Source organism: Stegostoma tigrinum, unplaced genomic scaffold, assembly GCF_030684315.1.
Source record: "Stegostoma tigrinum isolate sSteTig4 unplaced genomic scaffold, sSteTig4.hap1 scaffold_271, whole genome shotgun sequence".
NCBI lineage: Eukaryota > Metazoa > Chordata > Chondrichthyes > Orectolobiformes > Stegostomatidae > Stegostoma > Stegostoma tigrinum.
The window spans coordinates 38262-54832 of record NW_026728200.1 but is presented as its reverse complement, the minus strand read 5'-3'; the positions used below and the strand labels follow the sequence as shown (position 1 = coordinate 54832).

Here is a 16571-nt window from a genome sequence, read left to right as displayed (position 1 = left end):
GGTTGCATTATGGGTGGAGAATCACGCCTCTCAGAGGACACTGCGACAAGGTAACCGTAGTAGCCCAAGCCAAGCATAGACACGCACAGGAATTCCGAGAGGCATGGTTCTGCACCCATTCTCCAGCCTCACATTCTTGGTCTCTTCAGTCTGAATATGATCACTCAACCATATCCTTGATGACAAACAATAGAGTCTTACTTCCCAAAATCTACAAACAGGACTGTCCAGGCAGATCCATTTGTTCTAATGATATCATCTTCTGCTGGAGGGATTCCGAAATGTCTGCATTCCTCCTCAACTGAGCATTCCTTGCATTCGTGGTTGACAGAGCTGTCAGCCATGTCCATTGTGCTGCAGGGTTCCCAAGCGGAATATGAGTTGCTGTTCCTGCAACTTTGGGGTGGCATCATTTGTGGCACTGCAGGAGGCCCATGTTCAGTTTGGTTATGACTTTTGAGGAACGGATGGTCCCTTTGAGATTGAAATTGGAGAAAGATTTCAGGATTTTTTCATGTTCTTGTCTTTCTGTTATGCCCCTAGGAAAAAAGCAATGAAAGTGCCGTTAATTTTTTACATGGCGAGCTGCTGCATACTAACCGGTCTCACACCATTACCATCACCTTGCCCTTGTGAAGGCAGATATGGATAAGGTTCTCAAAGCTGATAGAAGATTGAAACCACTCTCATCCTGTGACGATGGTAAGTTTCCCTTCTTTAAAAAAAAATGCTTGCAGCTGAATTCACATAATATAGAGCACAGTGGTTCTGGTTAACACCGCTGTCTCAATTCCACCCTTTGGTGACTTTCTGTGTGGAGTTTGCACATTCTCCATGTGCCTGCATGGGTTTTCTCCAGGTGCTCGAGTTTGCTCCCACAGTCAAAAGATGTGCAAGGTCGGTGGATTGGCCATGCTAAATTTCCCAAGGTGTTCAGTGATGTGTAGGTTAGGTGAGTTATAGGTGGATGGCTCTGGGTGGGATGCTGTGAGGGGCAGTGTGGACATGTTGGGCTGACCGACCTGTTTCCACACTGTAAGGGTTCTCTGATTCATGATTCCATGATTTTACTGAGCGCAAAGGTACAATATTGACTCATCATATTTGTCTCACCTCTTTACACATTGACAAGAAAGCTTTAATGTCAGTTTCTATGCATTTGCAACATGTCTGCTGTCTCTGACAAGGCTGACTATATCTCCTTCTCTTATGCACATCTCCTGTCCCCTAACACTGAGAGGTGACACTTGCTTTTCATTGAGTACAATCAATAAAACAATAGCCTCCATATTACATCCAGCGGCTTCTCTTAACACTCACACACTGTTCTTTTTTTCCTCCAGGTATTGACCACTCATCATTTCTAATTCCTCATCTCATCTCTCTCTCATGCTCTCCCCCTCTCTCCCCCTCTCTCCCCCTCTCTCTCTCTCCCTCTCTCTCCCTCTCTCTCCCTCTCTCTCCCTCTCTCTCCCTCTCTCTCCCTCTCTCTCTCTCTCTCTCTCTCTCTCTCTCTCTCTCTCTCTCCCCCCTCTCTCTCTCCCCCCCATCTCTCTCTCTCTCGCTCTCTCTCTCCTGTCTCTCTCTCTCTGTCAGTCTTTATCTCTCCTCGCCCTGTTCTCCCCCATCACTTCACTCACAGGCACCAACAGAGGTTCACAGTCACACTATGTTGCACATGCATATTCTGTCCCTCATGCACAAACACACTACACACACACACAAAAAAAAGTCAGGAACACAGTCTCTCACGAACACACTCTGTCACATTCTCACTCATTCATACTCCATACCGTCACACAGTCGTACACGGTCTTGCACACATTCTGTGGCACACTTGCATGCACTGTCGCAGGATCTTTTGCCAATGCTCTTACTCTCAAGTACACACACACTACCACAAATCTCTCCTTCACACACTTAAGTTTGCAAATTCACTTGCTGTCAAGCTCACTCACACTTACAGACACACTCACGCCCTCATGCATGCTGTAACACTCCCTTCTTGTGCTAACTCCCTTTCACACACTCTCAAGCACAGTCACTGGCACACACATTCTGTCGTGCGCACACACACACTTTCATGCACTGTCTTTGCACTCTTGAGCACAATCATATGCTCACCTCTCTCTTGCACACAATCAATTTGATTTGAGTCAGAGATAATGGGAGCTGCAGATGCTGGAGAATCCAAGATAATAAAATGTGAGGCTGGATGAACACAGCAGGCCAAGCAGCATCTCTGATGAAGGGTCTTGGCCCGAAACGTCAGCTTTTGTGCTCCTGAGATGCTGCTTGGCCTGCTGTGTTCATCCAGCTTCACATTTTATTATCTTGATTTGAGTCATCATTGTCACATGTGCCCAGGTACAGTGAAAAGTTTTCTTCTGCATGCAGTATAGACAGGTGATATCAAACAAGGCGCATTCGTGAAACGGAACATAGTGACAGCTACAGAGAAGATGCACAGAGAGCAAGATCAAAATTAGATTTAAGCTTTTCAGTGTCCTATTCAGATGTCCAATAACAGCAGTGAAGAAGCTGTTCTTGAATCTTTTCACGCATGTATACAAACTTTTTTTACATCTTCCCTTCAGAAAAAGGGAGAAGAGAGTGTAATTGTGGGGTGAGAAGGGCCTTTGATTATGTCAGTTTCTTTCCCGAGGCAGCGGGAAGTAGAGGTGGAATCGACGAATGGAAGGCTGGTTTGCATGATGGACTATGCTGTGTTCATGACTCTGTAGTTTCTTGTGGTCTTAGGAAGAGCTGTTGCCAAACCATGCTGTGACATGCATCCAGATAGGATGCTTTCTCTGGTACATGAATGAAAGTTGACCTTGTGGACACTCCAAATTACCTTAGCCTGCTGGGGAAATAGAGACATTTGGTGTGCTTTTTTGCCCATTGCGACGATCTGGGTGGACCAGGAGAGATTGTTGGTGATGGACACTCTCAACTATCTCCACCTCAGCAACATCTCTCTCACTGTCTGATGCAGGCGCTCACACACTCACATTCTGTCACCTATTCTGTCTGTCTGTCTCTACCTCTCTCCCTCATCGCCCATCTCTCTCTCTCTCGCTCTCGCTCTCGCTCTCTCTCTCTCGCTCTCTCTCTCTCGCTCTCTCTCTCTCTCTCTCGCTCTCGCTCTCTCTCTCTCTCGCGCTCTCTCTCTCTCTCGCGCGCTGTCTCTCTCTGTCTCCCTCCCCCACCCCCCCAACCTCTCTGGCTTTGTCTCTCTCTCTCTCTGTCTCTCTTTTTCTCACACACCAACTCATTGCTCAGTATTCCATGGTATCTGAATTGTTGGAAGAATTAACTCAGACTGAGCGTGGATTTTCTCCCGAATTATTTATGACAAAGCAGAACCAATTCTGCCTGGAAGAAGAAAGGCAGGAGCCATAATAATTAGGGATTGTTTTGCGAGAGGAACCGTGCTGTGACATGCATCCAGATAGGATGCTTTCTGTGGTACATCAATGAAAGTTGCCCTTGTGGGCACACGGAATTGCCTTAGCCTCCTGGCAAGTCGAGACAACGGTGTGCTTTTTTGCTCATTGCGATGATGTGGATGGACCAGTGAACTAATCTAAGCCCATCCCCCACGATCCCATTATCATCCATATGCTTATCCAAGGACTGTTGAAATGCCCCTAATGTGGCTGAGCTAACTGCATTGTCAGGCAGGGGGGTTCCACATCCTTACCACTCTCTGAGTAAAGAACCTGCCTCTGATATCTATCTCAAATCTTTTATCCCTCACTGTTTGGCTGTGCCCCCTCATACAAGCTGACGTCATCATCCTCGGAAAAAGACCCACACTGTCCACCCTGTCTCATCCACTGATCATCTTGTATGACTCCATTAAATCCCCTCTGAACCACCTTCTCTCCAATGAGTACAGACCCAAGTCCCTCAGCCTTTCTTCAGAAGACCTTCGCTCCGGACCAGGCAACATCTCCTCTGCACCTTTTCCAATGCTTCCACGTCCTTCCTGTAATGGGGCGACCAGAACTGTACGCAATATTCCAAATGAGACCGCACCAGCTTTTTGGACAGTTGCTCTGGATCTCAATCCCACTGCCGATAAAACCTAAAACACCGTAAGCCTTCTTCACAGCACTGTCAACCTGGATGGCAATTTTCAGGGATCGACATAGATGGACACCCTCTGCACAGCAACACTACCAAGAATCTTTCCATTGACCCAATATTCTGCCTTCCTATTATTCATCCCAAAGTGAATCACCTCACATTTATCCGCATTGAACTCCATCTGCCACCTTTCCGCCCAATTCTGCAGTTCATCCAAGTCTACCTGTCACCTGCAACATTCTTCCACATTGTCCACCACTCCACCGACTTGAGTGTCATCTGCAAACTTACTAACCGATCTACCAATGCCTCCGTCCAAGTCATTTATAAAAATGACAAACAGCAGTGGTCCCAAAACAGATCCTTGAGACAAACCAGTAGTGACCAGACTCCAGGCTGAATATTTTCTATCAACCACCACTGGTTGCCTCCTTAGCCAAAGCCAGTTTCTAATCCAACCTGCTAAATCTCACTCAATCCCATGTCTCCATGTTTTCTCCAATAGCCTACCATGTGGAACCTTATCGAAGGCTTTACTGAAGTCCATGTCCACCACGTCAACTGCCCGACCCTCATCCACGTGCTTGGTCACCTTCCAAAATTACTCAATGAGGCTTGTGAGACACGACCTGCCCTTGACAAATCCATGTTGACTATCTCCCATCAAATTGGTGCTTGCTCGATGATTATAAATCCTCTCTCTTATAATCCTTTCCAAAACTTTTCCTGCAACAGACGGAAGGCTCACTGGGTTTGTAATTACCTGGGTCATCTCTACTGCCCTCTTTGAACAAGGGCACAACATTTGCAACCCTCCAGCCTTCTGGTACGAAACCTGTAGACAATGAGGACTCAAAGATCAAGGCCAAAGGCTCCGCCACCTCCTCCGTAGCCTCCCAGAGAATCTGAAAGTTTCGAAGGATGATGCGTTGTATCCGGAGGTTGGTGGGGTGGTACGTCAGGACGAGGGAGACTTTGTTTTGGTTGTTGTTGCGGGGTGGGGTGAGAGGGATTTGTTGCAGGAAATGCTGGAGACACGGTCGAGGGCGTTATCAACCACAGAGCGGGGCAAGTTGTGGTCCTTGAAAAATGAGGACATCTGAGATATACAGGAATAGAATACCTCATCCTGGGAGTGCAGATGCAGAGGCAAAGGAATGGGGAATAGGGGATGAGTTGTTGCAGGAATATGGTGGGAGGAGGTGTAATCTTGGTAGTTGTGGGAATTGGTGGAGTTGAAATGGATATTTGTTTCTCAGTGGTTGGAAATAGAGTGGTCCAGGTAGGAGAGAGAGGTATCAGAGATTGTCCAGGTTAACTTCAGGTTCGGGAGGAAGGTGTTGGTGAAGTGGATGAACTGTTCGAGCCCCTTGTGGGAACACGAGGCGGTGCCGATACAGTCATCAATGTAACGGAGGAAGAGGTGGGGTTGAGGGCCAATGTAGGTACGGAAGAGGGAGCGTTCCATGTAACCTGCAAAGAGGCAGGCATAGCTTGGGCCCATTTGGCTACCCTAGCCACCCTCTTTGTCTGTAGGAAGTGGGAGGAATTGAAAGAGAAACTGTTGAGGGTTGTTCAAGGACCGGAACTTCCCCCTCCTCAGTGGTCAAAAACGCCCTCGACCGTGTCACCCGCGTTTTCCACAACTCATCCCTCACACCCGCACCCCATAATAACTACCAAAACAGTGTCCTCCTCGCCCTCACGTACCACCCCACCAACATCCGGATTCAATGCGTCGTCCTCCGACCCTTCTGCCATCCGCAATCCGACCCCACCACCAAAGACATTTTTCCCACCACCCTTAGGTGACCCCGTTATCCACTCCACACTCCCCTCTAGCACTCCCTACACCCAGCACTTTTCCCTGCATATCCATAAATGTTGTCATCACAACGTTTAAAATTCACTGGTCCCGATACCTCCCCCCTCACCCCCATCCCAGGCCCCAGGAAGAATTTCCTCATCAAACAGATGTTGACCTGCACATCTGCTAATGTGGTAGACTGTATCCACTGTTGCCATTGTGGCCCCCTCTACATCGGGGAAACCAAACAGAGGTTTGGGGACCGCTTCACCTGTGCTCAGTTTGCACTAAAGAACTGCACCTCCCAGTCGCGAACTGTTTCGACTCTCCCTACCAATCCTCAGGTAACATGTCCATCCTGGGCCTCCTGCAGTGCCACAACGATGCCACCTGAAGGTTGCAGGAGCAGCACCTCATATTGCGCTTGGGAACCCTGCACTCCATGGTATCAATGTGGACTTCACAAGCTTCAAAATCACCCCTCCCCCTCCCGCATCCCAAAACCAGCCCACCTATCCCATCCTGCCACCTCAAACCCCACCCCCATTTCCTACCTCCTCACCTCTTCCCGCCCCGGAGACCTGTTCATCCTCCCCGGACTGACCTATCCCCTCCCTACCTCCCCACCTACACTCACCTCTGCTGGCTCTATCCCCACCTCTTTAACTTGTCTGTTTCCTCTCCACCTATCTTCTCTTCTAACCATCTTTGATCCGCCTCCCCCTCTCTCACTATTTATTTCAGAACTCTCTCCCCCTCCCCCTTTTCTGATGAAAGGTCTCGGCCCAACATGGCAGCTTTTGTGCTCCTCAGATGCTGCTTGGCCTGCTGTGTTCATCCAGCTGCACACTTTGTTATCTCTACATCTCTTAACAACCTCATTAAGTGAGTTCTAGAGCGAACTATGCAGGGTAGACTTTGGGTTTGTCATTCTAACTTGCCAGTCCTGAAAGATGAAAGTTGGTTTGTGTTGGATGTTTGTCTCATAGCTATGAAAGATATCCTGAAAGGATTTTTCAAATCTTTTGTTGAGAATTGTACCCATTTAGTCACTAATCCTTTTCCTTCTTTAAAGTTTCCTTGGTAGTGACAAATTTCAAATATCTGCAGAATTTTATTTGGCTTTGTATTGGTTGTCTGTGATTCTCTGTTAATGGCTCCGCGACCTGCCAGCTCATTACAGAATTTATCATTGATGTGCCTGCACCAAAATCTTTCGTCTTATACTATATATCCCAATTTCAGGAGAAAGTCCATAGAAACCTTTTAAAGGAAAGGGGATTAGAAAGAAAATCTATCGATCAAAATCATGAATAGTTGATAAATTATTTGCATTCCATATTTCCAGAACCTGCCCCGGAAGAGAGAGCCTAGAGAATTGCCAAAGCTGTCCGCAAACAGTCAATAGAAGTGAAGGAAAATTGGGAACAACTGAAAATCCGTGCGAGCAACTGGCAGAAACAGGTGGAAAAGGCGTTGGAGAAACTTCAAGAACTGCTGAAAGCTCTGGATGATCTTGAGGCTCATGTGATAACAGCTGAGGGGGTCCACACTGATTGGCAACCTGTGGGTGACCTGCTTATTGACTCATTGCAGGATCACATTGATAAAACCACAGTAAGTGCAATTACATTACACTTCACTTATGAACAGATGTAACCACAATGTTGTATCGAGACGATCAGTAATATGAGTACTTCAGTCATATTGATTGAATGGTTGTTAACTTAATTTGCAAATTAAAACTTAGTTGAGCATGCCTTCTGATGACATCACATCGTTAATATGAGTATAGTTGAGGATTCTGTTAGTCAGTGACATCAGCTGAGTTATCTGCTTGTTGCCATGTTATCAGGGTTAAAGGTAAAGTCTTAGCACGCCATTTGGCGACTCCTTCGAGAGAAACAACTGGTTATGATTTAACCTGAAGATCACCATGCCTCAGGGAAGTAGAGGGGTTGAGGCGAAGACTCTTTGTGGTCAGCTCACTGGTGTGGCAATTGAGCCCTCTGTGCAGGGCATCACTCTGCATCACAAACCAACTGAATTTGAATAGAGTTTAGGATTGGAAGCCATCCATGCAATTATTTTTTTTTAATGAATGTTTCTCACTGGGACTCTCTCACCGGCAAACTTTTTAAAAGCCAGCTCAGCCATACAGGCGAGATCAGTTCCTGATCTCAGCTGAATTTTTTGACCTGGGGTGGGTCAGCGTTAGGAGTTCATTGATTGGAATGAATTCTCATTAAGTTAGCAAGAGGGATACTACACGTGAATAGATCGATGTTTTGAAAAGAGGATGAGATATGAGCAAAAGTTGAATTGATGTGGAAGACCAGCCACAATCATCATCGACGGTGGAGCAAGCTTGAGCGGCCATGCAACATTGTGCTGCCGCTATTTGACTTGTTCTGTGGAAAGGAAGGAAAATGGTCCAAGTGTCAAAAATGCCGAAGACCACATCATTCTACAACCTCAAAATTTGATTGTGTTCAGCATATTATCACTCCTGGTACCCCTAAATCCTGGTCTATCATCTCAGCAGCTTGACTCTGCCCAAAAGCTGGTTACTTGTGACATTTTTGAGGGATCTTCCCAAGTCTGAAAATCATTTTTGTTTTTGTACAATCAGAGTTGGCCAGTGTGGAAGGAGGTTGTTTGGCATATCGTAGCTCTTTGAAATAACTCCCCAATTCGTCCCCCTCTGCTTGGCAATGACTTCAACCACTTATAAAATCTCTTTAATGGAGGGAAACTTTGAAGGCGTCTGATTGGAGTATTAACGACCCCAGAATACAACTGAGCCTTATTAAGTTGATAGTTCTGATGATCAAGAGCTTGATGAAAGAGGATTGTTTGAAAAAATGCCTTAAAAGAGGAAATGTACAGAGGCTAAGAGGTGTAGGAAGTTAGCGAGTTTTGAGAGGATTTGTTGCTTGGGTTGAGGTTCTGGATGTGAGTTTGCTCGCTGAAGGTGCAGGAAGTCTCTTCTTGGGTTTGAAGCCGACACAATTAAATGTTTGGCAACTAGTAGTGGGGCGTTTAAAATCAAGAGTGGGCAAGAGGACATAATTAGACGAGTGCAGATATCCTGAAGTATGGTTGGACTGGTGGAGATTACCAAAATAGCGATAGGCATAGCCAAGTAACGATTTGTAAACAAAAATGAGAATTTAATAAAATTACTGTTAACAGTATCAGTCAGGTAGAAAGTACAGAGAATAGGAATTGGTTCAAGTTGAGACTCAGGCAGTGCAGTTTTAGACGACCTCAAGTGTTCAATGGACAAATGTGGGTCTCCATCAGGGAATGCTTTGGAATTGTCAGGTCCAGAAGTGAAGTAGTTCCAGGTGAAGGTTTCACTGCGAATGAGCCGAGACAAAAGACAGGTAGGCAGGATTGAAAAGATGTAAAGAGACAGCTTTAGGGATTGCATGAATGTGTGGTCGGACGTTCATCATGGGATAAACAAGATGCCAAGGTTGTGCTGAGACAAGTGTAATATTACATTGTTGCCAAGGCGGAGTAATGCAATCAGTAGGTCGTGAATCGAGATTGGTGTGGGGACCACAAAGTGGTCTTCCCAGTTTTAAATTGTTATCTCTACATAGTTGCGCAACTTTATGTTCTGTTCAAAAGGCATTACTGACGAGGAAACAGAAGTTAGCCATTTGTTTACTTGTCAATATATCTTGATTTTTCCACCATGTTCTCCAATTATTGACACAACATGTGCAGTGTACGAAGTGAACCGTTCAAACCTTAAAAGGAGATGTTAAAATTGTGGAATATAAAGTTAAATTTATTTTATTGAAAATTTAAATAAATTACATGAAGGTTTGACCAAGACTGCAAGGAATTCGATGGAACACCAGATGAATAAAACAAGCAGTAGTCAGGTGGTACTAGCTGGATGTTCCTGAAGAAAGAGAACGCAGCCAACCTTTCTTCCATCAGGGGGATTAATTGTGTGGTGTCAGACACAGTCGATTCAATCATTCCTTCTGTCTTTACTGTCTGACTAGACTATGGTTGTAATATTTCCTTTTTTAAGCGCTCAAGGTTAGACATACTTCACTTGACATTCTCACTTTATAAATTTTAAGAAGTTGACTTATTGTCAAATCACGATAGGATTGAAAACACATTCTATAACTGTTTGAAGTCAGAGTCACATGACACCAGCTTGTCGTCCAACAGGTTCATTTGAAATCACACAAGCTTTTGGAGTGCAGCCCCTTCATCAGGTGCAGTTAGTGAGGTGACCACAGAGAGACACAGCTTATCAGCAGAGAGATCAAAAGATCATAGAATTGGCGTGAGTGGAGTGTCAGATAATAACTCTATACAGGTGACCAAGAGTGTTAGAGGCAAGTAAAGCGTTTATAAAGCCAATGTCAGTGCTGTGTTGTCATGATAATCAGGCAGCGCAACAGGAATGTACAAAAGGTGACATCTCAGGTCAGACTCTGACTTGTAGTTTAGAGGCTTGAGTTCAGAATCTGTCTTAGAGTTTTAACCTTTATTTCAAAAGCAAGAATTTATAAGATACCACACTGACTGTAACTACAAGTTGTGTGTTTCTTCAACAAAATATCTGCAAACAAACAAACATCCTGGATGAAGACTTATTATCTGACACTCCACTCACACCAGTTGTATGATGTTTTGATCTGTCTGCTTATCAATTGTGTGTCTGTGTGTTTACCTCCCTGACCGCACCTGATGAAGGGACTGCACTCCGAAAGCTTGTATGATTTCAAATAAACCTGTCAGATTATAACCTGATGTCATGTGAGCTCTGACTCTGTCCATCCTAGTCCAACACCAGCACCTCCACATTATAACTGTTTGGAACCAAGTCAGCGCAACAGGTATATGTCGAACATTTGACTTCGGAAGAATGCCGAGTGCTGAAAAATTCATTAATAACAAAGGATTTCTTCATGGTGCCATCTATCGTAACATGCTGCGTCTCACAGTCACAATGAAAGGATGGCCACTTCAATTTAGCAGGGCCAAGAACAGTTATGGACATTTTTAGCATGGGAGGAGGCCATTCAACCTATTTTAACTGTCCCAGCTCTCTCCCAGCGCAACAAAATTAATCCTTCTCTCGAACTCATTCCACATATTTCACAGAATTGAAATATATAGGCACATACTTAAGAGATTTTAACATCAAGTGAGCAGTTCTCGCACTTCACCTTGTCACTAAAAATGGAAAACGTGACTTACAAGGAGTGGGTCTTTATTTTGTTCTGTTTGGATGATGAAGCAGATGCAAGTCAAAGTGCTGGAACTGGCGTCTTGAACTTAGCAACTGTTCAACGTGTATAAAATGAATTCTGTGCGCATCTACAAAAAGCAGTTTTATGGAAGGAAAAGGTACCAAAGAAGATTTGGTGTATTGTGCTTGATGCTATTATACTCCAACCTGTGAAAACAGAACTCTACGACTGTGAGTGTTGAGTTCTGAGAGGGTGCTATCTTGTTTGAATGCACATTGCTAAGCCGAGGCCTATTTTCCCAACAGCAAAATTGGTAATCCAGCAAGAAATGGATATTTCTCACATTTGTTGGCTGTAAGTGTCTGTTTAAAGTTTGAGTACAGTTTCCTTATATACAGGTGCTTAACCTGCTTTTACAGTTGGAACATTTGTTGTGCCAATGAAAATTTTTTGAATGGTTTCACCTCCAGTTTTCCTCTTTATACATATTTGGTATTTTTTCAGGGTAAGGACTATCTTCAAAATCTGAGATTGGGTTTTGAAAGACAGCAGCCTTTGTTTTGGAGAGATGATGGGAACTGCAGATGCTGGAGAATGCGAGATAACAACGTGTGGAGCTGGATGAAGACAGCAGGCCAATCAGCATCTTAGGAGCACAAAAGCTGACGTTTCGGGCCGAGAACCACCTTCAGAAAATGGGGAGGGGGTGCGGGTTCTGAAACAAATACGGAGAGAGGGGGAGGCGGATGGAAGATGGATGGAGGAGAAGATAGGTGGAGAGGAGAGTATGGGTATGGAGGCAGGGAGGGGATAGGTCAGTCTGGGGAGGCCGGACAGGTCAAGGGAGCGGGATGAGGGGAAATCGGGGTGCGGCATGAGGTGGGAGGGGGGATGGGTGAGAGGAAGAATAGGTTTGGGAGGCGGGGACGAGCTGGGCTGGTTTTGGGATGCAGTGGCAGGACAGGAGATTTGGAAGCTTGTGAAATCCACATTGATACCATTGGGCTGCAGGGTTCCCAAGCAGAACATGAGTTGCTGTTCCTGCAACCTTGGGGTGGCGTCATTATGGCACTGCAGGAGGCCCAGGTTGGACATGTCCTCTCGGGAATGGGAGGGGGAGTTGAAATGGTTAGTGACTGGGAAGTGCAGTTGTTTCCTGCAAACTGAGCGTAGGTGTTCTGAAAAGCGGTCCCCAAGCCTCTGCATCGTTTCCCCAATGTAGAGGAAGCCACAACGGGGACAGCGGATGTTTTGGATATTTCTTAAGCATTGATTTTCATTCAGAGTTGGTTGGATTTTGCTGAAGCAATAGACATAACTCACTATGACGTAGACAATGTCAGAGTTAATGTTTCGCGTCCTGTGACCCTTCCTCAGATCTCACTCTTCACTGATGCTGCCAGACCTGCTGAGCTTTTCGAGCAACTTCTGCTTTTGTTGCTGATTTACAGTGTCCACAGTTCTTTTGTTTTTTACGACACAGACAAAACTTGATCTCTGCAGGAAGCATGATGCTGCATTCTCCAACTTCCCTGCCTTTTTGTCATATGATATTGTCTTTTTAGGACAGAAGTGGCTTTTTTTTGTTTGTTTTAACTTCCGCACATACTTTCTATGCAGGTTAAAAGTCTACACTTTTTCAGTTCTCTGCTGCAGAATGAAGACTTGGAACATTTTTTTTTTATAAAGTAGAAAATCAGTGTGGTTTGTTTTCCAAAATGTGATGTGTAAGTGCAACACTTAACAGTGTGTTCATCAAACTATTGTTTCCTTTGATCTTTGTGTTGCAGAAATTTCTAGAATCATTTCACTTTTTTTTGATATATTTTAGCAGCTTTCCTGGAGCAAGTCTGTTTTCCTTCGTATGAGACGACTTTCAGACATACTCCCTTTATTATGAGATTCCAGTTACTGGATTCCAGTTCCCTCTCCCCATCCCCCTCTCTGATGAAGGGTCTAGGCCCGAAACGTCAGCTTTTGTGCTCCTGAGATGCTGCTTGGCCTGCTGTGTTCATCCAGCCTCCCATTTTATTATCTTGGAATTCTCCAGCATCTGCAGTTCCCATTATCTCTGGTATCAATGTGGACTTCACCAGCTTCAAAATCTCCCCTTCCCCAACTGCATCCCAAAACCAGCCCAGTTCTTCCCCTCCCCCTACTCCATCACAAAACCAGCCCAGCTGTTCCCTTCCCCCGACTGCATCCCAAAACCAGCCCAGCCTGTCTCCGCCTCCCTCACATGTTGTTCCTCTCACCCATCCCTTCCTCCCACCTCAAGCCACACCTCCATTTCCTACCTACCACCTCATCCTGCCTCCTTGACCTGTCCATCTTCCCTGGACTGACCTATCCCCGCCCTACCTACTCACCTGTACTCTCCTCTCTACCTATCTTGTTTTCTCTCCATCTTCGGTCCGCATCCCCCCCCTCCCTATTTATTCCAGTTCCCTCTCCCATCCCCCTCTCTGATGAAGGGTCTAGGCCCGAAATGTCAGCTTTTGTGCTCCTGAGATGCTGCTTGGCCTGCTGTGTTCATCCAGCTCCACACTTTGTTATCTTGGATTCTCCAGCATCTGCAGTTCCCATTGTCAGTGGCATTTTCCTCTTCATCAAAGATTGTGCAAAAGCAACACGATATGGGGGGGCACGGTGGCTCAGCGGTTAGCACTGCAGCCTCACAGCACTGGGGACCCAGGTTCAATTCCAGCCTCAGGCAACTGTCTGTGTGGAATTTGCACCTTGTCCCTGTGTCTGCGTGGGTTTCCTCCAGGTGCTCCGGTCTCCTCCCACAGTCCAAAGATGTGCACGCTCGGTGGATTGGCCATGCTAAATTGCCCATAGTGTTCAGGGGCGTGGGTCTGGGTGGGATGCTCCAAGGTTTGGTGTGCACTTGTTGGGCCAAAGGGCCTGTTTCCACACTGTAGGGAATCGAAACAATCCTGTTCCCACATCTCCATGTTATAACCCTGCTGATCACTGCCCACAGAGATGTTTGACGACAAAAGGATAACAATAATATTCAAACCCAGTGCTGGAGATGTATTTTAAATACACTGAGGCCACTGTCGATCTCCAAATCAACTTTTATTTACAAATGAACTGTCTTCAACTTTAGCACTGCCTCATTCAGAGATAGTTGCCAGGGTGTCAGCATCTCTGACCCTCACTTCTTATCTGTCAGCCAGGGCTCCCTGATTTGGGCTGTTAATATGGAACAATCAGGCAACTCATATTCTGTGAGGTTCAACTGGCCGACCTGGTCACAAACCAGTGCGGTGTGTTCATCGAAAATCAAACGTACTAGAAAGATACCATTCCATACCAGTGTAAAGGAAGGCATGAGGCTAAACTGGGGAGGGAAGGGAACTGCTTATTGGGGGTGGCCCAGAGAGTGGAAGAAAATTGAATGGGAAGAAGACCATTTGAGACTGAGGGAGAGAGATGTAATTGCCTGAATGAGGCATTCCAATTGCGAAATGGATTTTTGTGTGTACACCATGTTCAGTTTCCCCAATCTTAATCTGTACTCCTCTTTCAATCATTAGTATCTGAAATTTCTGTATCATTTCCAAATGCTCTGTCTCTGATGTTATGCTGTTGGAATTGGTTGAACTGCAGAGATATCATTTATTTGCACAAATGTGTTCAGTGAAATGAGTTGCATGCTATATATGTATTATTCTTCCTGATTCTATTGTACGCATACAAATTAAAGTTAGTTCCACTTTTGAACAACAAACTGCTTTTAGATGTCTGATGTATCTCATTTGCCTGCCACTTACTCTTGTTGATGAGTTGTGTTTCAGTTTTGTGAAGAAATATGAATGAGCTGGAGCACTAATTGCAATGCCCAATGTGGTGATCTTCCAACATTGCAGCTGGAAGGTGGGGCAGGGAGGGGGATGGGTTTCACAAGAACTATTACAGAGGGAAATGGAGAGACAGGTGATGTATGTGGCAGCACCGAGACAGTGAGGAGAATGAAATGCAGCCTGAAGGGGAATCTGGCTGTAGTCGCAAAGGCACGGGCTGAATGGAAGAGGACAGAAAGGATTCACTCTGAGGAAGAGAAGATCAGACTAGACTGACTCTGAAACAGGCAGTAATCATTGGCAAGTCACTGATAGGAGGGTGAATCAATCGGGTTCACTTTAACACTGTTTACAGTTACCGTATAGTTCCTGGGAGATGTGCAGATCAGGCCAGGCTCAGAGAGAAACGCTTCCCGGAGTAATTAACATGGAGACCCCACTGGGAAAGAGTGAGGGGTTGGCCGTCCTGCTTCCACTGCTGCTGGTGATGTCCAGGCCAGTCATTCTGGCCAGAGACTTCAGCTGCATCATCGGCACGAATGAACAATATGGAGGGTATGACAGTGAACTGGACTCGACGTCCAGATTTCTGATGGAAACAGTTAAAGTTGCCAAGCTGCATAACATCTTCAGCACCCCTGCAGACTGAGCATAGAGTAGAAACGCCTGGTCATAGCCAGATGGGTCTATACACCCATTGGATAGATTTCCTGTTTGCGCCCACACGTCCTCGATCGTATCCATTGAAGTCAAGCCGGTGTTCTTCTCTGACTACTGCCTCCTGCTGGCTGACTGTCACCTACAGGATGACCAGCGGGCTGGCAAGGGAACATGGAAGCTGAATGTGAAACTGTTGACCCCAGAAAAATCATTAAGAAGCTCAAAAGAGAGCACACAGGTTGGAGAACAATGAAGACCCTTTTTGCACTTGGTGGGAGGCAGTCAAAGGGAACTCCAAGAAGCTCTTTGTCCTGAAAAGTGTTCAGAAGGTGAGAGAGAGTTGGGCAAAACTGTTCAAACTCCAGAAACCCGTGCAAAACCTACTCTTCCGACAGACAATCGGGTCAATGTCACGGAGGAGCCCCAGGAGGTGTCGAGGCAGCAAGCCCCACTCTCTGCCTTGGAGGCCCCCAAGACAATCTTGCGGTTCAGGTCTGCACTGTGGAGCAAGAGAGAATAACAGTCAGAGACAGATAGCACTGAAACAGACCGTTTGGTCCAACGTGTTCATGCTGACTCGATATCCTAAATAAATGTAGTCCCATTTGCCAGCATTTGGCCCATATCCCTCTAAACTCTTCCTATTGATTTTCCCTTCCAGATGGCTTTTAAATGTTGAAATTGTACCAGCTTCCAGTCCTCTCTCTAGCAGCTCATTTCATACATACACCACCCTCTGCATGAAAATAATGTACCTTCAATCCCTGTCAGATCTTTCCCCTGTTACTTTAAACCTATGCCCTCCAGTTATGGACTCTCCCACCCCAGGGAACAGACAATGTCTATAAACCCTATCCATGCCTCTCATGCTGTTACTAATCTCTATCAGGTCATCCCTCAGCCTTTGATGCTCCAGGGAAAATAGACCCAGTCTATTCAGCCTCGTCCTTTAGCTTTAACCCTCCA

At 45.7% G+C, this 16571-nt stretch overlaps 1 long non-coding RNA gene across 1 annotated transcript; it reads left to right on the top strand.

The window, feature by feature from the left end:
* The first annotated feature begins 597 nt into the window (after positions 1-597).
* Positions 598-11813, top strand: LOC132208051 (uncharacterized). The gene is made up of 3 exons (XR_009444164.1): positions 598-702; positions 7251-7519; positions 11638-11813. It is a non-coding gene; the product is annotated as an uncharacterized LOC132208051 (long non-coding RNA).
* Positions 11814-16571: the final 4758 nt, after the last annotated feature.